Genomic DNA, 23,838 nt, shown 5'->3' with positions numbered 1-23,838 from the left:
GCGATGGCCCCCCCCAGACCATCACACCAGCAGTGGGGGCAGTGTGCCGATCCACAGCAAAAGCAGGATTGGGGCGCTCACCCCTAGGTCTCCAGATATAAATAGAGCCATCATCAGTGCCCAAACTAAACCTGTATTCATCACTGAAGACAACTCAGTTCCACTCCATAGCAGTCCAGTTTCATTGTTCATAACATCACTGCAAACAGAGACAACAGTGGGTGGCTGTCAAAGACAGTACATGTAATGGGTACCGTGAAACAAAATGTCCAGCCAAGCACTTGGAAATGGTTCCAATATACATAAGGGCCTGTAACAATAGTGCCACCTGTCTCTGGATGGACAGACAACAAAACAGTTGGAGTTGATCATGTCTGTCGGATGATCAAACGATCTTCTCTACTAGGGGTCTGTGAAGGGCATCCTGAGCCCGGTCACCTTCTGTGCATGCCCTCACGCATCCACTGGTCCCAGCGCCTCCTAATAGTCTGGTCAGAACGGCCCAGGTGTCGGCAATTCATTGATATGACCATCCAGCTTCTCGCATTCCAAAAATGCACCCCCTTAAACTCTGTTAACTGGCTGAAATCTCTTTGATTGCAACGTAGAAGCGTCTAGTGGTCAACAAACTCTACACAAGTGAAAAAAAAGGTTCACTACACACAAGTAGCCTCTGAGAGCCTTTTTATAGCCCAAGGGTGGAACCACTTTTAGGGCCTCAGGTGGCAAGACCGTTCATCTAATCACACCGCAACTCTAATCATTTGCATATTTGCTGGAGATGTAACTGCAGGCCGAACTTTGCAGCAAAATGACAACTTCATCTAGGGCCTGTTTTTTTTTCTGACCAAGAGTGTATTTAGGTGAGAAACTGGAGGGTGTGTTGACATCTTCCCTAGCTATAGCACTCATCTCTGTATTGTAGCACTCGATATGTAAACAAAAGTAGGGCTTCTTAAGGTTTTCTCCACAGATTGACCATATGCAGTAGTAAGACAAGTGTTCCTTTTTTCCTTATCAAACTGGCTTTCTGTGTTTACTGATATGCAACATATGGAGAATTAAAATGATAGGAAAACCCCTTTTTATATTTCTTCAGGTGTTGTATGTCTATTTGGTATATTACTGTTATATCTTAATAACATAAGGTCAATATGCTCCTGTAACTTGCTGCACCTGACATTTTGTGAATATGTTCTTTGTGCCTAATGATTGAACCATAAACTAAAGAATAGGGTAATGATAAATTCTGAAAGTTCATTCTGATAATTTTACATCCTTAGTTGTTAATCTCTCATGGGAAGCAGCTTTGCACTAGTATTATTGTTAGATATCTTGATCCTTTTTGATCCCTGGGCAATCCTAATCCTTTACTAACTACTGCTTCACTCACTAACATAATACTCTTTATTCCTTGGCTTTAGATTGAAATTAGCCATATTTATAACCTCGACTGAGAGGATGTTGTATAGTAGTAATTAAAAAAGAGGAATAAGTGTCAGGGCAAGTTGTGAGAAGAAACAATGTCTGACTTGAACCAGAGAAGATGTAGCCAGGGAAAAGGCAAACAAATTTGGAAAAGAGAAGAAGAACAAGAACAAGAAAGACTAAAACTAGACATACAATAGAGATTTAAGATGTCTAAAAACACCAATTTAGACCACTGTCAGCCAACTGTTGGCACCTTATTGTGCTATGAATGAGTGTGACAGATATTATCATTTATAACTACTTTTTACACTCAATCAGTGAATAACGCAATCACGTGATCCTAACTTAAGTGCTCACACCCTAGGTGCCATGATGCCAGGAGATCTGTATGGTGACACTGCAGCCTCTGATTGGCAGACAGTGGTCACCTGACTTCCACTGTCAATAGAGACTGGAGGAATCGTGGGGCTGCAGCGCTACATTGCTGGGGCTTAGGGCGGGTAAGTATCCTTTATTTTATTGTTTTCAGTAATTTGGCACCCTTTTTACAAAATATGACTTTGAAACCAGACAACCCCTTTAACCCTTTCCAATCCACTGTCTGACGTCTAAAGACATTCTGATTGAAGGCTGTACAGCTTTGATGTTGGAAGACATCCGGCAGGGTATTCTTACTGTAGATTACTGGCCTCTCCACCATATCAAATACTGCAGAACTGGCTCTAGCCAGCAGAAGGCAACATTGTATAATGGCAGAAAGAGAAAGCCCCTTAGGAAACCCTGAATCCAAAATTGGATTGCAAAGGGTTAATGGATAATGTTTCATTCCACACTGATAAAATGAGTGTGTTAGTGATGGCACATAACTCTACAAAGAATGCCAGAAATGCTGCGGAATTTCTGCAACATTTACAGTACAAGCCACGTGGAGAGGATTTAATGTGATTAATCTGGGGATTTAATGTGTAGGGAGATTTAATGTGATGGGGATCTCCTTCTCCTATAACAAATCTGCAACGTTTTTGAAAAACATTGCGGACTCTAAATTCACAGCTCCATTTATACTGCCGATTTATTTTGCAGAATTCAACCCTTGAAATCTATCTTTATCCGTTTAGTTGGGGCCGACTCGCAGACACTTTATGGATTAGTCCTTTCCACACGGTTCTGTTTTGTATTGCTTCTTCAGTCCGATCATTTGCATGTTAGTGTAGGCTTTGATAGTATCAAGCAGCGCGTTCTTTGGCTGCCCAGTCTTCTTTTACCGGTGACCACTCCAAGCATTATAGATGTTTCTAATGAATTAGTTCGCATAATGTAGCCAAAGTATGAGAGTCTTTGTTTTGTAATTTTGCCCTCCAATGAATACTTTGGTTTGATGCTGTGTGGGTCTGTTTTGTTCATGATCTTAGCCGTCCAAGGAATTCGTAGGGGTTTTCTCCAGCACCAAACTTTGAAGGCATCAAACTTCCTCTGATCTGTTTTCTTCAGTGTCCAACTTTCGCAGCTATGAGTTATGATTGGGAAGATTATTGCATTGACTATCCAGCATTTTGTTGTAATGCTTATGCCTTTGTTTTTCCAGATCTTATCCATGCTTAACATTGTGCTGTGAGCTAGCATGATTCATCATTTTATTTCCGGTCCTGATTTTCCATTGCAGTCCATTTTCAATCTGAGGAACATGAAGTCTTGAACTGCTTCGATTTCTTCATTGCTGATTTAGATTTTTCCTGTAGCGTTATTGGCTCTTATCATAATCTTAGTTTTATAGATAACCCTTAAAATACAATGGTTACGTTTTGCAGCTGATCCGCAATTTAAAACGCAGCCAAATCCACACCTAGCGGGACTGCTGCAGGTATTCCTTTGCGGAATGCCCGCAGTGATTTCATTAAGTGTCATATGACTTGTAGCCTGCATTTTTTCACTAATTTTCCCCTCTGCAGGCTCAGTGTCTTATCAGTCTTCCTGAAACTGATGGTTAAGAGATGATAAAAATATAAAAGAAACTCTCTATCGCCTTTTTACAATATGTAAAATATACATTCAATAAAAGGGAATAATCAACAATATATGTTTTTACTTTTTAACAGCGCACATATTCTACATATTGTGTGTTACATGAAGGAACTTATTTTATTGTAATTCCCCCCCTTTAACCGCTCACCCTTTTGTATCTGTGCAATGCATTGCCATACCTATTTATACATCCCCTTGTACAATCAGTATATGTGATTCGTGAAAAAGGCGATGGAGAGTCGCCAAATGGCATTGCATCTCTTGTATTCCTACCTTTTTTTGCTATATGTAATACATTTTCCATCGTTACACTATTTTTTGGTCTCATGGCTGTTTATACCCATGTCTTCTAGGGATAGTTCCCCTTCCTCTCCTAGTAAATTTCCAATAACATATACATATCTTACGAGCATGGATATTTTTATATTTTTATCATCTTTTACCACCAAAACTTGACATTTTGCATTTGCTCTGCTGCTCTTCAGTTCTGGATGACCATGTGCATAAGAGACGTATCCTGCAAACTAGGACTACGGGTGTGGTGACAGACTCTATCCTTTGGGTTGGGGTCTACGCCAAGTGAGTCCTATTTATTAAAGGGGTTGTCCCGAGGCAGCAAGTGGGTCTGTACACTTCTGCATGGCCATAATAATGCACTTTGTAATGTACATTGTGCATTAATTATGAGCCATACAGAAGTTATAAAAAGTTTTATACTTACCTGCTCCGTTGCTAGCGTCCTCGTCTCCATGGTGCCGACTAATTTTCGCCCTCCGATGGCCAAATTAGCCGCGCTTGCGCAGTCCGGGTCTTCTGTAGTCTTCTATGGAGCCGCTCGTGCCAGAGAGCGGCTCCGTGTAGCTCCGCCCCGTCACGTGCCGATTCCAGCCAATCAGGAGGCTGGAATCGGCAATGGACCGCACAGAAGCCCTGCGGTCCATGAAGATAGAGGATCCCGGCGGCCATCTTCAGCAGGTGAGTATGAAGACGCCGGACCGCCGGGATTCAGGTAAGCGCTGTGCGGGTGGTTTTTTTAACCCCTGCATCGGGGTTGTCTCGCGCCGAACGGGGGGGGGGTTTAAAAAAAAAAAAACCCGTTTCGGCGCGGGACATCTCCTTTAATTTCATCTATTTACTAGCATTGTGGTTTATACAAGGCGCTATCCCATTGTGCTTTATTTCTGAAACTGGTGGTTGGAATGTAACTACTCTACATGGTGTCTCCATACGCTGCTATAGGATAGCTTCTTTTCTATCTATAGCAAACTTTCATAAGTAACAGCATCATGGAAGACATTATATATCAGTTCTATACAATGTAGATGTGATTCTAGCAATGAGGTGAGATAAAGCACATACTAAAAGCTGTAGCATCGTCGGTGTGAAACTCTCTGCTTCTATCTCCCTTCAGCAGCTAACTCCTTCTCCCCTTCTCCATCTTGGTGTCTCTGTTATAGATGTCACACGACAACAGGCAGTGGATGGCAAGTTAGATGGAAGTGAGACAAATATCTCACTTTAGGTAAATTAAGTGATTTGCACTTTTGCTAGTTATCATGTTGGCTATTACATAAGCACAAGTTTGTTGAAATGCTAGTGACCATATAAGTTATAAAGAGATTGTGACTAGTTTAGTTATTGCTGCTCTGTGGGTTAATCTATTACATGGGCATAGTTCCTGACACTGTTATCATGACACTATTCCTGGCATTGCAACAGAATCACTATGCTGGCACAGTTACAGGGAAAAGGCTGTCACTTTTAGGCTAAATGAAAACGAATTGGATTTACTCTAGAAAATTTATATAGCAAAGCTACAAAATTCCGCACGGAAATTTGGAACAGAAAATTCACACTGAATTAGGCTGGGCTCACACTGCCATATGCAGAATCCACTTACAGAGACCCGCAGAGAATTCCAGCTGTGAGCCTTGCTGTGACCCTGCGTACGGCTGCGTACTCATGTAGGTGGTACATACGCAGTATACCTTTTTTTGCTGTTGTTTATATTTCTCATGCTACAATTTAGTTGCATATGGGCTGCAGGTAAATCCACGACCATAAAGAATAATGGCCTCTATGTTGCAGAATTTCCGTGGTGAAATAGAACATGCAGCATTCTATTTTCCATGAGTGGATTGCACAATTCTGACCTGCTAATTTGAGCGGAATTATGTAATCCAATATATTTGGTTGATCCGCGTATTACCGTGGATCAAACGCTCACGGAATACACAATTCCTATTTAGTCGCATGAGACCGGCCTTCTATGGAATGATTGCAGATTTGCCATTGCTAACTTTCCTGTGGATTCTGAAAAAAAAATGTAATTGGTTTGACACCTGCAAGGGCTGACTTTTTTTCTGGCTCTTCAGGTAACCCGCCGTAAAATCAGTAGACTTTTGAAGTTAATGGAGAAAATTTGCAATATCAATTCACCTGTTGCTGATTTAAAAATACATACCGCAAGAAAACATCTGCAGTGTGTAGATCTGTTTTACTGCTACTATATTCTACTGGATATTTCATATGTACAATTCTGTGTGGCTGTCATTATTGGACTGGCACTACCATGTGGGCACTTGTGAAGATATGAACAGCATAATATGGGGCTTCTACCTGTAAAACAGCAGCTTGCACTGTATATGGCACATGTTCGCTTATACCTGTAAAACAGCAGCTTGCACTGTACATGCCACATGTTCCCATCTCTTTTCCCATATGTAAAAGTTAAGATATATGCAGACATTACTGCAAGTATATCCTGGGAATAAGATCACAATGTAACTCCTACAACAAAGTGGTCAATAAAGCAATGTTAAAGGAGTTATCCAACCTTTTAAAATTAATTGCCTATCCTTAGGATAGGCCATTAATATCCAATTGGTGGAGTCCGGCATTCGGAATCCCTAACAATCAGCTGATTGAAGGATTCATGGCACGAGCACTGCAGCCTCTTCAGTGTTTACATCTGAGCACAAACCTGTTCCTACTCAGAACACTGTATTTATAGCTGCCATTCTGAGTACTACAAGGTTGTCTTATTCACTTAAAATCATCATGTTGGACATTGTACAGCAGTAGTGAGCAGTGTAGGTGTGATTAAATAGCACCACATAACTCACTGTTGGCTCCAGCAAGGTCTGTGTATCTCTCTATCCTCTTCCTACCCTCCCCTCTGCTCTCATAGAATAGATGTTGATGAACACGATGACTCGTCCCTTTCCTCCACTTCCTGTTCTGCTGTTGTGCTGTCACCGTAATGCAATTGACAGCAGGTGATGGACAACAAATTAGGAGGAAGGGAGAACTTTAGAGTGATTTTTCAGGACAAAACGTCATGTTAGGAAAAATAAAATAAATTGCACTTATGCTAGTTATCACACTGGCTATCATATAAGCACAACTTGTTGGAAAAGTTAGCGGCCATGTAAAGACCATGTCTATGCATCCTATGCAAGTATGACTTTATCTGTAGATGAAGCACAGCAGCACTTACTCATCACTCTATTACTCTATATATATATATATATATATATATATATATATATATATATATATATATATATATATATATATATATATATATATATATAGGACTGTTTTGTATGTGGACAAATAAGTCAGGAGACAGAAAGTGATTCCCTGGAAAATGAAAACTGGGAAAGATGCAAAACCACTCTCAAATTCTAATGGTTAGGCTGTGCTTACACAAGGCTGATTTCTAGCAAAATGTCCGCAGCGGGCATTCCGCTGCAGGTCAGCTGCGGAATGCATGCCTCCAAATGGTGTGGGTTTTGAAGCGTGTTTCATTGCGAAGTCCTGTGCAGAATTCAACCTTTCATTGAGAGGGGGTGAATTCCACAGTGGAGACTGTGACACAACTGAAATATCACAAATTTGAATTCAGCGCCACATATCAGTTTCCACATGGGTTTTGGGCGGGTTATTTCCGTAGCATGTGGATGAGATTTTCAAAATATCGTTCACTTTGCTGCTACTATAAATGCAGCGGAATTTCCACGCAGGTGGTTGAGCACAGAAATTCCACTGCAAATCTGCCCCGTGTGAACCCAGCCTTAAATGGCTTTCTATAAAATTGGCCCCGGTATATGCATGTGTGTTTGTTTCTCATATACGGAAATTAGTCCCATTGTAGACAGGTACTGCTGTGTACGATGACAGTCTCTGTACAGCACTGCTGTGTATGTAAGCACTATATAAGTAACAGGAAGTAAATATTATCTAAAATGTTTTTGGTCCATTTCTTTGAAAAACGAAAGTGTCTCCCATTGGAGATACCACATATGGGTAGAAGCCTGTGTAGTGGCCCAGTACAACAGAGCCCCTTTTTTAATGGTGTGGATGTTCAGTCTTTTGTTGTCAGTTACTTTCATGTTGCAAGATTGGTTTGCATTGTCTAATTGCAGCACTGAAAGAGTTAGATGTCTGGTATGTAGATGAGTGTCTGGTTTTGTATCGTTTGTCTGTCACGTGATGATGCTTGAGTTATGTGTTCTGAGTCTGCGCGGGAATGGGGTCTGTTCTGAGTTCTGCTAGAGAGAGGAATGCAAGGCAGCTGTCTGTGGGTACCTTCAACCCACAGGCACAGAATGGAGGATGGCCTAGCGAGTGTGGGGACTGCTACTCCCCAGAAGTTCTGCAGTGTGTTCCCATCCGTCAATGTGAAACCGGCAGAGAGAGAGAAAGAGAAATGTTATGCTGGGCCAGGACCTACAGATAACTGTGGCTGTGATTTCTCCTGACATCCTGTGAGTCCTCCTTGTTGCATCATTTTCCAAAAAGCTGCTGAATTGTACTGTTCTTCGAGTTAAGTAAAACGACCAGTCGCCCGTCCTTTTCCGGAGGCTGTGTCTTAAACTGTACCCATGTGTGTGTGAATTTACTCCATCACCCAGTGATCCCCCCACGGAAGCTACATAGGAGAGGATTTACTCCATCATCCAGGAATCCCCCCGTTGTGGTAGAAACGGTGGGGTCACGAGACAAAACAGAACCCAAGGTAATCCATCACTTGGGTTCCCCTTTAGATAACCTGCCCTCGGCCCTTGGACGTGTCACTGGTTACCCTCCGGGTGGGAGACAGTAGGGCCACCGTGACAGGGCCAAACTCTACCCCGCTGTCTTCTAGGCCGTGACCCGCTCCTTGGTCACTGCACCTGTAGATAAAAATTATACGCTATGCTTTTAAGAAAAAATAAATTTCATTAGTTTCAGGGGTACATGTGCCCATTCCATTTAACCCTATATTCTGATTATGCAATTCTCTAGAATTAATCAAAGCTGAAATAATTGTTGCTAGAACAAAATGTGCCTTAAAATGTTCAAAACTGCTGATAGAAATATTTTCTAGAGGAATGCTTTGTGCAATAAATTCTAGGAGTAAATTCCCTGTCATTCAGTTTATTGTAGTTTTGCTGATGTTTATGGCCTTTTATGAATTTCCATTTATCTATGTTGAATATTTGTGTACAGTCAATGCTGTATAATGACCTAACATTAGGATCTGTGATTCAGACTAGTCTACTTACATTACATTATCTATTAGATGCCGTAATGTAAATAGCCTAGTCTTTATGGACTAGTATGGACTTTATGGATTTCTGCAGGGGCGTAGCTAAAGGCTAATGGGCATTTTTGCCCGAGTGCAAAAGTTTATTTTGGGGTCCCTCAACTTCACTTAACCCCTTAACGCAAAGGTGTAACTTGAAGCTCCTGGGCCCCAATACAAAACCTGTAACAAGGCCCCCAATTATAATGCTTTATTCATAATACTGGGCTTCCTATATGGAGAAGAGAGGCCTTATGGCCCCCCTAAGGCTCCTGGGCCCGGCTGCAACCGCATCCCCTATAGTTACGTCAGTGGACTTCTGTAACTTTTTTCTAGGTGATTGTGTTTTATCTCATAATATTGAAATATGACAACATTGAGCTAATGCGATTTTAAGGGTTGCTGATTGTTGGAATTTTACTATACAGCAATAAGTTTAACAATTTGCAAATAAATATGGGCAAGTGCTACACTGCAGAGTGCTGGTTATGTATTCATGTGCCAAGTCAACATTTTTTGCCAATAATGATATAATTGATTTAATATTCATGTCATTGGTAGTTTCTTGTAGAAGCAACTTATACAACTTAGAAATCAACTATACGGCTCTGTTTACATTGCTATCATGTCTTCCATTCTTAATAGATCTATGACAGTTTTGACCGATCAGTTTTTGAATTGTTCCTATTAAATTACTATGGAACAATGGAGTCCTACAGACTTTCATTTTTCTTTAGATTGCTCCATTCTTGCTGCAAAAAATAACTATGAAATGAAATCTTGCGCTAGTCTGAGTAGATCCTAATATTTGTGTGCAAAAAAGTATATTATCAATTGAGGAAATTACTAAATTGCCATGAATATGACAGCTCTCTATGTCTATGATCAAAGTATATAATTTACATTGGAGGTTTTAGAAACTGATTATTAAGCCTCATGCACATGTCTGTATTATGCATCTGTTTGACACATTATCTGAATACGATGGTGCCCATGAAAGTCCAATAGCCCGTGTGCTGTACCTCCTTGCACCTTACATGGAGGCACACCGTTTCTTTCTAATAAATATGTGAGAATTAGAGAAAAAAAGATCATGGTATGCTCAACCATTAAGAAGCTTCTAGGGGAGAATGCGGTGCATCTCAAATGCAGCACATGGTGGAACACAGAGTGCTTATGGATCCGTAATGTAGAAATGCAGTGCTGCTCTAAGAGTCCAAGCTATACCGTGTGCAAAAAGCCTTGATCTCTGCTTTAAGCTAAATACATTTTGTACCTTTACTAAATTTAAGGTGAAGACATTATAGGGAATATTGCATAAATGCAATGAAAAGGAAATTGGTTCCCTTAAAATTAAAGGCACACAGAAATAAAAGTATTCTTAAGAAAGCAAAGTATATGGGCATAAAATTATCCTGCATGTCACTCAGATGTACAATTAAACAAACATAGATCAATTAATCCAAAGACTGGAACAATAGCCATGGTAAGAACGAGAATTCACGGGCAAACGCCACCCTATCATACTGTCTGAATAATTTCCTACGAGTATTACTTTACTTTACATAAGGTGTTTTAAGGCTGAATGTACATGGGCAAGAGGTAAAAAAAAAAGATTGAAAAAAATCTTAACCCATATCGCACTTATTTAACATGCAATTTTTAATGCTCCTGCTATGTAATTCTACGTTAGAAATGCAGTTTACATCGCAGTACGTGCTTTTTCATGCATGTGAAAAACATTGCCTGTCATTCCAATAATTGTAATGAAAAAAAATCATCATATTCATTGCATGGCATGTAAGTGCAATGAGATTTTTTTAACGCACCTATAGAAAATCACCTAATAAAAGGACACACTTTTTTTTTGGATCTCGTACTATAGGTGCAAGTAAAAAAATTGCTCATGTTAATTTAACATATTGCAAATAATAATTTATTTTAACACGTGTTTCCTGTGAATGGCTGTGATTGGTGCAACGAGCACTGGCTCTGATTGGCTGAACTTGGAGCTCAGCCAATCAGAGCAATCTCTTGCTGAAGGAGGGGTCTTCTAACCTTGTTACCATCAAGAGATGACAAGTACCTGGAGGCCTTCAGGGACATCGAAGAACAGCGGGAGGGACCCAGGCAGTGCCTGCTAGGTGGGTATAAGGCCTTCCTCAGACAGTGGTGGCATTCGGCTTCCTTAGCTGCATTTTAAGCTGTGCTGAAAACGCAGCCAAAACGCTAACAAAACGCATGTCAAGCTGCTGAAACCACACTAAACGCAGCAAACGCCTTTGTGAGGGAGGCCTAAGGGGGGGGGGGGGGTGACAGGGAGCCGGGTGCTGTATCGTATATACTCACCTGCTCACTGGATCAAGTGGTGTCCACCTCTGAAGTCACATGGTTTAGGATGAGTAAAACTTAAAGGGTATTTCAGTAATATTAAGTTATCCCCTATTCATGGGATATAGAACAATAAGCTGATCGTTGGGGTCTGATTACTGGTACTCCCACTGATCCTGAAAATGGGGGTCCCCAAATGAATTGAGGTCACCTATATGAGTCACTGCTCTATTTATTTCAATGAGAGCAACAGAGATTGCCAAGAGCTTGAACTCGGCAATTTACAGAACTGATATTGAAATGAATGGAAGAGGGAAGCACATACATAACCTCCACTCCAATTATTTTGGGACTGACAGAACCCCCATTTTTGGGATCAGTGGGGCTCCAAGCAGTCAAACTCCCACTGATCAGCTAGTTATTCTCTACCCCATGGATTGTGGATAACTTAATCTTATTGCAGTACCCCTTTAATGGTAATATCTAGGGCAAAAATAGTTTCCTTTTTCCGCAAACATCACCATTCTTCTCTATAGGTTGTGTTAGGTATTGTAGTTCACCCCTGCAAGTGAATGGCGCTATGCTGAAACACCAGACATAAGACATGGAAGAAAGGAGAAGTAGACTCCAGAAAAGAATGGAATTAGGCTGCTGGTCACTTTCTTTACCAAAGATTTTTCTCCTCCTTGCTTCTATGATGTTATCGCTGTAAAGTCCACAAAAGAGATCAGCAGCACCAGGGGGATTGGCAATAGAATACCGCCAGATAATACCTGACCTTTGCATCAATTAGGTGACATTTTACAAAATTAATTGCCTTTTTGAGAAATATACCATAGGGAATTCCCATCTATTTATTTTCTCTATCCATCACAGTCCATTCATGAGAATGGCTCTGTTTTTGATTAAAAAAAGAAAAGGTAAAAGGCAAATGTGAGCTTGAATCTTGGGTGGCCACATTAAATGATTAAGTTCTGACTTCCTGCTAGCACTACTAGGGGGAGCTCATTGCATACAGTTTTATACAGCTACAACTGAACTCAATACTAGCTGTATAACTACTCCTCATGCAACAAACATCTCTAGCAGCAGCTGAAAAAGAAGCAAAAAGAACTTTAGCCTTGAACTCTATGGCTGAGTGGATGCTGTTTTAATAATATATTTTTTAAATAAGCACTACACATTGCAAACACATTGTGTTTACGTGATAGGCAATGTGATAATTAGCAAAAGTGCATCCTGTTGGCTTGAGGAGTTTTTCTCCAGTAACAGAGACACTGAGATGGATTACAGGATGTTGGTGGCATCTTTCCTTGCTGCAGTTTCATGCTGTCCATAGAAGTCTAAGAAGAGGAGGAGAGAACTGCAGGAGGGACACAGAAGCAGAGACTTACAGAAAAGTGCTGCTGTAGCTAACTGTAAATGTTTTACTGTCTGACAGTCGCTGAAATTACATCTATACTGCTGTATAATGTCCTCCATTATGCTGTTACTTGTAAAAGTGTGCTACAGAGAGATAGAGAAGAAGTAATCCTGCCCCCCATTGTTTGCAGTGTATAGGAATTAGAGATGGAGCCTGCAGAGGGCGAAAACCGGTTAAAAATACCATATAGAAGTTATACAATGGCCGGAAATAGTGTTATTCCTCATGTATATACACATAACAGCTTATTTGAAAAGTCGCCCAAAAGTGTGTGTATGCTTTACTCTTCACCATTTTCCTTTGTGAGCTAAGTAAGTCAACCACAGCAAGAACCTCTCTCCTTTTCTGATACTTTGCTACAATGTAAAAGTAAAATGTATCAGTCTCACATTCTGACTGCCTAGTTCAAAGAGGATTGCATAGACTGGACATGTTGTGGCAAATCTTAAAGGGGTTGTCTGCTCACTGAAAAATACTCATGAAAAAATACTGAAAAAAAATTATATTTCAGACAACCGTTTTAGGTCAGAGGTAGTTTTCAATAAGCAGAAGCAACTTGAAAATGCTACAAAATTAAACAAAATAGAATGTTGCATAACTTTTACTTATACAAATGGTTTCACATCTGCACTCGGGGTTCCGCGTTCTTGCTCCGTTCGGGGAGCAGAAAAGCGGAATCCCCACGGCCGATCGGCCCCTGTCTCTGTACGGGACTGAACAGCGCTGGACGGATCCCATTGACTATAATGGGGTCCATCCGCTTTTTCCACTTAGCTGCCTGGCTTTTGGATGGAGGAAAAAGCGCTACATACAGCGCTGTTTCTTCCAGTATTTTGAGCCGGATCTGTGAAGGAACTGGAGGTTCCAACGCAGATATGAGAGCAGCCTTATTCATAGAAAAATTGACAACCTCTAAGTATTGTCGAATGTTCATTGCTGGTAATACTTCTGTATATGCAATTGATTAAATACTCTTAGTGGCTTTCTTGTGTGACAGGCACTATTCAAGTAAAAACTAGGACTGCTTCTTCTGGTACAGGATTATGAGAAATGTTCTTCTTTCCTAGTCCCTCAGAAATGCCGTCTCAGCCCCATCTTCTGTCCTGTATAAGTGTGAGCTGGTGCTGAGGTGGTTTCCATGGTAACTGCAGCCTGGTACACACAGAGCTCCCAGAGTGCATTCTGAGGGTGTTTATATGCCTCACTTTCCCCGCAAAGCGTTGTCACCCCCACCCTCTTGTGCTATTCACACTGAAAGCCCACACGGTTCTGTCAAGGGAGGGTCTAGTCTCCTGTTTGTTTATGTATATGTAGCAAAAATGATGCCTATAGCAATACCTCTATTTGTTTATATGTGTCTTAAGACATCTGCGTTCATTGGTCGAGACAAATGTATCTTCTTAGGCATCTTGATCAATATGCATAGCATGGAGCTGAGATAAGACAGTGCCGTGCATTGAAGTCTATTGGCATTTTTCGCACCTGTTGCACACATGTGTGCTCCGAAGGACAACTGCGTTCCCCAATTATGGAAATACGTTCTTATCCCCCATGCATATTAAACGTGATGTGCCTATTGTAAAGGAGACTGTTAACCCCTCATATGCCTGGACTAGAAAAGAAGCTGCTGCTGCAGGATAGCAAATCGTTGCCTAGAGTTCTAGTATAAAACGACTTGAGCGGAGCACCCGAGTAGCAGCCATATGGCACAGTGCACACCCTCATTTACACAACACTCATATATATATATATATATATATATATATATAGCAATGAATATGAATGGACTCACCTCACAAATAGCTAGCCTTCTCTCTGATTTTCTCCCACAATCTTGATCTTGTTCTCTGTTCTTGTGTCTGAGATGTCTCGAATGGTCACGATGAGCTGCTTTTGGGGGGCAATAAACAGACCCTGGATCACGATGTTTCCCAGTCACTCATTTGCATAGTCCCTCCTCCTGCACAGATTAGCCTCCGTCATTGGTGGGCCTATCAATCATTCAGGTGTGATGCCTTTGTGGCTCAGTATTACACTGTTATAGGGGCAGGTTTGGCTATTGGTAGCTTTGGGGCTTGCAAATGACTGTTTAGTTCAGTAAGGGTATTAAGAGGCTGCACACATTGACTTGTTTCCATGGAAACAGAATCTGTAAGAAAAGTGTGCAGCACTCCAATGGAATGATGCAATTGATATTCACATGTGTACACGTACAGAGATACATGTATTTGCAAATACAGGGTTGACTACATGTATCTAGTCGTAGGAAGTAATGGAAAATGCAGGCAGTAATGCAGTAAAAGAAGACATCTGTGGGGAACAGGTTTTTCACATTTACTTCCATCTAGCTTCCATGTAATGCTATGACGTAAGTCAGAAAGACAGAATACTGCTATGCTTGGAAATCCAAATAGGAGTCTCAAATTTTTTTTTTACATGTAAGGCTCTGTTCCCACTGGGATTATAGACTCCATTTTTACAGGAACCATGAGAGATCTGTAGCAGAGCCACACGGACCCAAGTGACTTAGAATAGGTCTGTCAGATATACTTTTTGTCAGCTGGATAGAAAAACACAGCATGATATACTGTTATAGCTGTCGCAGAACAATGAAAATCTGGTAGAGAAGAATGCAAATGTGAACATAGCCTTATAGCGGTTATCTGGGCAGTGCCTGCTGGGATACACCAGGGTCGGAGTGGAAGCGTTGCTTTGACCCCTGTGTAGTGGTCAGTGCTCATAATTGCAAGCGCGCCTCTTATTGAAATCAATGGTTGCTGCACTTGTAACTGTAGGCTGGGGTCCTGTTGCAATTACGAGCACCGACCACTACACAGGGGTCAAAGCATTGCTTCCACTCCTATCCGGTGTATCCCAGCGGACACTGCCCAGATAACCCCTATAATATACATTGCATGGATAATTTTCTATTATATTAATTATAACTGCTTTTCAAAATCAATTTTAGGGGAAAACCCCATAGCTGTTCAGTGCTTCTCTGCACAGGGCTTCGAGGATAGAGCAGGTTTACATCCACAAAGACCACCAAGATGCTGCCAGTTTGATGATTTGCTTTCTGTCTTGGCTTTGGAGCTCACAGTTTCCAATTTCTTACCTGGTTTATTTTTGATTGCCTTTTTGTCCTTTTCCTTGGTGCTACAACAGAAAAATACAGACTATTTGCTAGAAGTCTAGTTGATTTTCATAGTAACATAGTTCGTAAGGCCGAATGAAGACAATGTCCATCTAGTCCAGCCTGTTTATCCTCCTGTGTTGTTGATCCAGAGGAAGGCAAAAAACCCCAAGAGCAGAAGTCAATTAGCCCTTTTGGGGAAAAAATTCCTTCCCAACTCCCTAATGGCAATCAGACTATTCCCTGGATCAACCCCTAATAATTCCTACCTGCCTGTATACCCGGATTAACAAATAACCTAAGATTTATAACCTATGATATCCTTTCTCTCCAGAAAGACATCAAGTCCCCTTTTAAACTCTTCTATGGATTTTGCCATCACCACATCCTCAGGCAGAGAGTTCCACAGTCTGACTGCTCTTACAGTAAAGAACCCTTTCCTATGTTGGTGATGAAACCTGCTTTCCTCTAAACGTAGCGGATGCCCTCTTGTTACCATCGTAGTCCTGGGTATAAACAGATCCTGGGAGAGATCCTTGTATTGTCCCCGCATGTATTTATACATAGTTATTTGGTCACCACTTAGCCTTCTTTTTTCTAGGGTAAATAGTCCCAATTTGGATAGCCTCTCTGGGTATTCCAGTCCCTTCATTCCATGTATTAGTTTAGTCGCTCTTCTTTAAACCCCCTCCAGTACTGTAACATCTTTCCTGAGCACCAGTGACCAGAACTGTGCACAGTATTTCATGTGGGGCCTGACTAGTGCCTTATATAATGGAAGGATAATGTTCTCGTCCTTCGCCCCTATACCTCTTTTAATGCACCCCAAGACTCTATTTGCCTTTGCAGCAGCTGACTGGCATTGGTTACTCCAGTTTAGTCTACAATCCACTAGTACCCCCAGGTCTTTTTCCATATCACTTTTCCCTAGCAGTACCCCATTTAGTGTATATTGGTGACATCCGTTTCTCCTGCCCATGTGCATAACCTTACAATTACATTTGCCATTTTTCTGCCCAAGCCCCCAGCTTATCCAGGTCTGTTTGTAGCCGTACATTGTCCTCCGTTGCATTAATTATATTGTATAATTTTGTGTCATCTGCATTATGATGTCATCATTTACTGACCTTGCTTATCCCTGACCTGGATACCATCCTCTGATTTTGTACTATGATTGACCTTCTCATTCCTAACTTTACCTGATGACTAATCACATTTTCCTTTTTGCTAAAAGATAAGACTCCAGTGATCAACTTTCCATTTTGGGGAAATTCATAGTAACAGTATTTTAGGCTGAAAATGACTTGTGTCTATTCAGTTCAGCCACTTTTCCGGCAATGTTGATCCAGAAGAAGGCAAAAAAACCCAATGAGGTAGAAGTCAATTTTCCTGTTTTTAGGAAAAAATAATTCCTTTATGACTGCAAGTCTGGCAATCAGACTAATCCCTGGATCACTTACCTTTCTAAAGTAATCAGTGACTATACGATGTCATTTTGACTGTGGGTTCTTTTAGATGAGCAGATTCTTGTTCGAACGAGTTAGCGGTATAACCATTAGCTCGTTCATTCTCATGCAACCTGTTTGGATATGTAGACACATTGTTGGCTCAGTCAAGGGAGTATCTTTCAGTATCGTTCAGTCTTTCACATTTGCAGTGTAAGGGAATTTGAAAGACTAAGTGAGCGCTGTTTAAACCAAAGAAGAAGGCTAACTTCACACAGGCGAGTGCGGTTTGTGGAGTTTCCTCTATTGTTTTCAATGGGAGATCTTGCATCGCGTATGCCTAGATCGTGCCGCCAAGCCTATTGAAAATAACAGGCGCTGTGATGCGAGAGCACTTAACAAGATAGAACATGCTGCTCACTGGCGTAACTATAGGGGATGCAGGGGATGCAGGGGATGCGGTTGCACCAGGGCCCAGGAGCCTTAGGGGGCCCATAAGGCCTCTCCTCTCCTTATAGGGAGCCCAGTACTATGAATAAAGCATTATAGTTGGGGGCCCTGTTACAAATAAAGCATTGGGGCCCCGAAGCTTCAAGTTACGCCTCTGATACCGCGACTTGTTTCCCGTGTAGCATCGCGGTGCCGTGCAGGGAAACATCGCTCATGTGTATGACCCCATTCAAAAGAATGAGATTCATATTTGTGCGTCTCACAATGCACAAATCTCACGTGATTTTGTTGGCTGTGTAAAGCCGGCCTAAGCGAACAGTCCAACAATCGTTTTTATGCCTGCATAAAATGAGTGTAAAGCGAATGATTCTCGTCTGTTGTTGGCCCGCATTTAGACCGAATGATTATCGTTCACTTTCACTCGTCTGAACAATTTTTTGAATGATGTAGTTCCGTCTAAAAGCACCTTATAACATGTAATATTCAAGAAAGGTGTCCAGGCCCCTCTGGAACTCTTTTAGTGAGTTCACAGTCACCACGTCCTCAGACAGAGAGTTCTATAGTCTCACTGTTCTTACCGCGTATTACGTGCGTTGCAAAGACGAGTGATACGCGGTTTATGGAGTCAATGAAGGTCAATGGACTTTCATTGATCCATGCACATGTGGGCACTGCGTATCAATACGCACGAGAGAGGAATTGCAGCATGCTCTATTTCTCTGCATACGACGCAGCGTGAGCCCCTGTACATTTGTGTAGGCAGCGTATTATATGCTGTCCGTAAGCAATGCATTGTGTGTGGGCAGTGTGTTCATCCGCATCCCCGCTTTGAGACAGAGAAGGGAATTAAGAAAAAAAGAGTCACGCTGTGCATGACCGTGCCTGTGGTAAATGCGGGCATGCTCAGTGCACACGCAGCCATACGCGGTCTCTGCTGTCTCTCACAAAGCAGAGTGTATGTTAATAAAATGGGTAAAATGCTGTTGGGAGACCGGCAGCGTTTTCCACATATGTCCGTGGACATGAGCCCTTAACCCTATCCAGGACCATCTTGGACCTAAGCTATGCGGCCAGTAGAGTACCAGCGTCCCTTGCCAAAGTCTTTCGGAAAAGATGGTGCTATAGGTAGTATAACACTATTTACGTTGGCATTGTACACATTCAACACTTCATCTGGAAAGTGAATGCACTATTTATCAGGAGAATGTATGTATATAGCACAAAATGTGAATTTTAAAAATGTCGTTCACTTTTTGACTGCTGTAAAAAACCACTGAGGAAAAAAGCTAAACAAAGCAAAATCTGCACTTCAGATTAGGCCAGGCTCACATGATATACGCGCACGGCACTCGCAATGACAATGCGTACTGGCTGCGTGACGCTCATCGTCATGTGCTATCTTGGCATTTATGCTTGCATAATGTGTGCCAAGATAGGACATGTTGCAATGTTTCTTGTGCGCGTATTTCATGTGAACAGCAACATGGCAGATTGGTACAGCGTATAACGTATGCAAGATCTGCATGTGGAATATGCTGTACTACATAAAAAAATCCCTTGGAAGGCCACTTCCACACGGGCGACAAAATCGTGTGATGTTCTCGCAATGCGACAGTGCTACAAATCCCATGTACGTGAAGCCCATGCTTTCCAATGGGTTCCTTCTCATTAGCGATGTTTTGTAGGCTGCTACACTGTGAGAATACAAAATCGCGGCATGCTGTATACAGCCACAATTTGCTATGTTTTGTAGCCCATGTTACTCTATGGATCATTCGTTTCTGTTGCACCGCATTGCACGAAAACGCAGTTTTCGTGTGGTGCGATGCAACTTTTAGGCCCAATGTCCACTTGCAAACACAGAGTCCACTGCTGAATCCCGCAGAGGAATCCAGCCGTGCCTTCAGACATGGACAGGAAAATACATTTTCCTACCTGTCCACATCCAGCGCGGGTCTCGTCCGTGCCGGCTGGATCTTCTTTCTTTAGCATAGCAGATGCGTCTGGGCACGCCAGCGACATGCTGGGCCACATGCGCAGTGCAATTTTTTTCCTTAAATCTCCTGCTTTCCCACGAAACTGTGGCACGTGCACAATGACATCTGTGGCTGTGCCACGGATCCACAGAAAAAAGGAGCATGCTGCGATTTCTACCCGCGAATGCGGTCCGCACGGCGGGAAAAAAAATCACATCTGCATGTTCTAAATTGTTTTGCGGATGCTAATGCATCCCTATGGGCGCCTACAGCTACTGATCTCCCGCACGGGAGACTCGTGCATATTCTGTAATTAAAATCCGCCCGCGGACATATTTTTGCCACGGATCTCCCTCCATGCATTGTAGAGGATAAAATCTGTGATGAAAATATGCTGCAGGTTTGAAAATCCACAGCATGCTGTTTTCCAAGCAAGTTTTTTCCGTTACATGCAGATATAGTTTTGAAAACCCCTCCCACTTGCATTGTACTGTAAGTAGCTTCTGAATTGCAACAATGTGACATGCAGCCAATTACCTTTCAAACATTTTGCTGTGAATCGCCGTGGTTGTTATCCTACATTGTAGAGGTGCGTTTAAAAACAACATCACAAAATTGCACAATTCAAAGTAAAATGTGTGCAGGTTATTTTGCTCGGTAGTTGGCTCAGGTAAATGGTGATGGCTTCAGATGTGTAGCAGTTAGTAAATAGTGTTGCTGTGAGATGCAGTACTACAAACTGCCAGCAGATGGCGCACAATGATCATTCTTTTCTCCTCTCAGAGTACTGTTCAGGAATAATTTATCGTTCAGTGAATCAGGCCACCAGTAATGAATTTTGCAACATCCGTTAATATGTAGGGCAGTGCGTATATTGTATATTGAGTAGAACTTGTGGTGTGAAAATGTAATGACTGTTCTGTTAATAAAATCAATTCTCCTTTTCACCTTGAAGCGGGCATTCTTCATCTAAATGTTTGAACATATGTTGGGTATAATAAAAGAAATAGCCACCAATAACAGCTCTTTGAACCATCTCTTGTGCATTAAGGCCGAATGCAAAGGCCACAATATGAGTTGCGTCCAAACCTACATCAAAAAGCCCATAGAAACCTGTCCGTGCGCTGTCTAATATTCATGGACACTGCAAATTCACAGACATTGCATGTTCTATTCTCATAAGTGAGAACAGACAAAAGTAGAACATGCCACATTTACTCATATGGTCATTGTGAAAAACTGTGCATGTGAATAGCCTCTAAGACTTTAATGGGGCCATGCGCTTCCCGAGGAATACATATCCATGGCTCAAAAATATGGCTGTGTACCTTTGGCATAACGCAGGGGCGTAACTATAGGGGATGCAGTTGCACCCGGGCCCAGGAGCCTTAGGAGGCCCAAAAGGCTTCTCTTCTCCATATAGGGAGCCCAGTACTATGAATAAAGCATTATAGTTGGGGGTCCTATTACAGGTTTTGCATTGGGGCCACAAATCTTCAAGTTACGCCTCTGGCGTAGCAGTTACTATTTTGCCACCTAAAATATTCAGCTTGTAGAGCTTTTCAACAAAATACATCCCTATTCACTTAGAATAAAAGGATGTATTGATAACTGTTTGCTATATATGAAGAAAGAAAAAGTAAGGGCTTCTTTAGACGACCGTATGCGCAATTGCGCACACTTCAGTGCACACTTCAATATGTGTATAGTGAACAAGGTGGATGAGGTAGATTTGCTCGCGTATCGGCGCATAGTATTGTACGTTTTGCTTATGCAGGGCCTGTTCACATGTGCACGACATACAGCCTGCCCGTTTTAAAAGGCTATTTAGCCTAATGAGATCCACATGTGTTCTGTTTTTCACAGAATTGCACATGTTCCTGTGTTTTTAATGGCGCCTCTGCTATGCAATACAAAGAAAGATAGAGCAGGACCTAGGAAACACCAGATTGCTAAGGTATTCGGGTTTTTATTTCATTGTAAGCCTTCATTCACACATGCAGTTTTTGATGCAGATTTTTTTTTAAAGCCAAAGCCAGTAATGTATCCAAATGGGAGGATAAGTATAAGGCTGGATTCAGACGAACGTATATCGGCTGGGTTTTCACGCCCAGCTGATATACGTCGTCTCTCTCTGCAGGGGGAGGAGGCTGGAAGAGCCAGGAGCAGTGCTCTAAACTCCCGCCCCCTCTCTGCCTCCTCTCCACCCCTCTGCACTATTTGCAATGAGGAGAGGCGGGACTAATTCTTGGAACTTAGCCCCGCCCCACCCCACCTCCTTTCATTGCAAATAGTGCAGAGGGGCAGAGAGGAGGCAGAGAGGGGGCGGGAGCTCAGTTCCTGCTCCTGGCTCTTCCATCCCCCCCCCCCCCCTGCAGATGAGGACACCGTATATCGGCTCGGCGTGAAAACCGAGCCGATATACGGTCGTCTGAATCCACCCTCAGGGAAAGCATTAAAATGTAACCATTGTTTACATTTTTTTTTATTTAAAGGTAACCTGTCACCTCCTGTAAGTCCAATAAACTAAGTCATGGTGCTTACAGGATAGGTCCTGCTAAGTGCACGGGTGTCATTTTTATATTTAATAAGCTCCCCATTCCCATGCTGTCAGACTGGGAAGTCAGCATGAATATTCCTCTTCAAATCCATGTCAAAATGATTAGCTATTTGCCTCGGTATTAGGCACAGATCCGCATGCAGAAATTTCCATGTCAATGGGCAAAATCCATGTGCGGAATTACTACATGGAAAATTGTGTTTCCGCATCAAGAAGTGACATGGAATTGCTTGTAGTCCTAAGAGTGAAGGCAAACTAGAGAGAAGTATTACCAGTGTAGTTTCCTGTGAAGCTAAGGTGGTTGCTAGTGGCAACCAAATGTCTGCGGGGACTACAGATAATAAAAATGCAAAGAAAAAGAGAAAGACGATTTCTTCTCTTAAGATAAAAGACGTGGTCAGTGAAGACCATGAGGTCCAATTTAGAAAGGTACGTGAAAAGTTGTTCAGATTTCAGGAGGAACTCGTCCAGATGCGTGCAAACATCGATAGTCTTTTGAAGGCAAAAGTGATAGCAGAAGAAGCATGTCAAGCCGCAAATGAAAAATATCAGGAGCAGTTGGAAAAGGAAGCTGCTTATTTTAGACAAAGGCTACTGACAGAAGAAGAAACAGGAAGATTCTTGAATGATAAAGTGGCTGCTCTCAGTAAAGTCGCTCAGTTGAAAACAGAAGCTGTGATTTATCTTAAAGTACAATGAATCATAGACTGGTAAAGTTGGAATGAACCTCCAGCGTCATCTGCTCCAACCCCCTGCTCAGTGCAGGATTCACTAAATCATCCCAGACAGATGTCTGTCCAGCCTTTGTTTGAAGACTTCCATTGAAAGAGAACTCACCACCTCCCGTGGTAACTTGTTCCACTTACTAATCACCCTCACTGTCAGAAAGTTTTTTCTAATATCTAATTTGTGTCTCCTCTCTTTCAGTTTCATCCCATTGCATCTAGTCTTTCCTTGTGCAAATGAGAATAGGGCTGATCCCTCTGCACTGTTACAGCCCTTCAGATATTTGTAGACCGCTATTAAATCTCCTCTTAGCCTTTTTTTTTTGAAAGCTAAACATTCCCAGATTCTTTAGGCCCCCCCGTCCACGGGCATTGCAAAGTCCCGTGGCAGATCTCTGCCGCGGGAGCCACCACCCCGGAGCAGGGGCCGCACACGAATCTCCGCCGGTCAGCCTAATCTGATAGATAGGCTGACCACGGAGAATCAGGGCAATTCGCAGCATGCTGCGAATTGCCCGCCACGAGCGGAGAATCGCAATGCTATGGAAATCAAGCCCGTGGACAGGCACCCTTAACTGTTCCTCATAGGACATGATTTGCAGATTATTCTGGTAGGGTTTCTTTGAACTTGCTCCAGTTTTTCTATGCCTTTTTTAAATTGTGGAGTCCAGAACTGGACATAGTATTCCAACTCGCCCCGATATGACGCTCACGAACATGCGATTTCCCTGCAGATGCGAGGGGTTCACTTTGTATGCATTGCGATGCTT

The 23,838-nt window shown here is 42.1% G+C and overlaps 2 protein-coding genes across 2 annotated transcripts in view; one reads left to right on the top strand and one right to left on the bottom strand.

Moving 5' to 3' along the window:
* HPCAL4 (hippocalcin like 4) overlaps positions 1 to 14,814 on the bottom strand; it is a 34,507-nt gene extending 19,693 nt beyond the window's left edge. The window contains exon 1 of the mRNA XM_066574329.1: positions 14,572 to 14,814. The gene's annotated coding sequence lies outside the window, so the exon portion shown is untranslated. The remainder of the gene's footprint in view (positions 1 to 14,571) is intronic.
* The window catches only part of LOC136573095 (CYFIP-related Rac1 interactor A-like), a 119,208-nt gene that overhangs the window by 13,567 nt on the left and 81,803 nt on the right, over positions 1 to 23,838 (top strand). The gene's annotated exons all lie outside the window — the stretch shown is intronic.

Source organism: Eleutherodactylus coqui, chromosome 1 (genome assembly GCF_035609145.1).
Source record: "Eleutherodactylus coqui strain aEleCoq1 chromosome 1, aEleCoq1.hap1, whole genome shotgun sequence".
Lineage (NCBI taxonomy): Eukaryota > Metazoa > Chordata > Amphibia > Anura > Eleutherodactylidae > Eleutherodactylus > Eleutherodactylus coqui.
The sequence above is the reverse complement of the archived record's forward strand: the minus strand, read 5'-3'. Positions and strand labels throughout refer to the sequence as shown.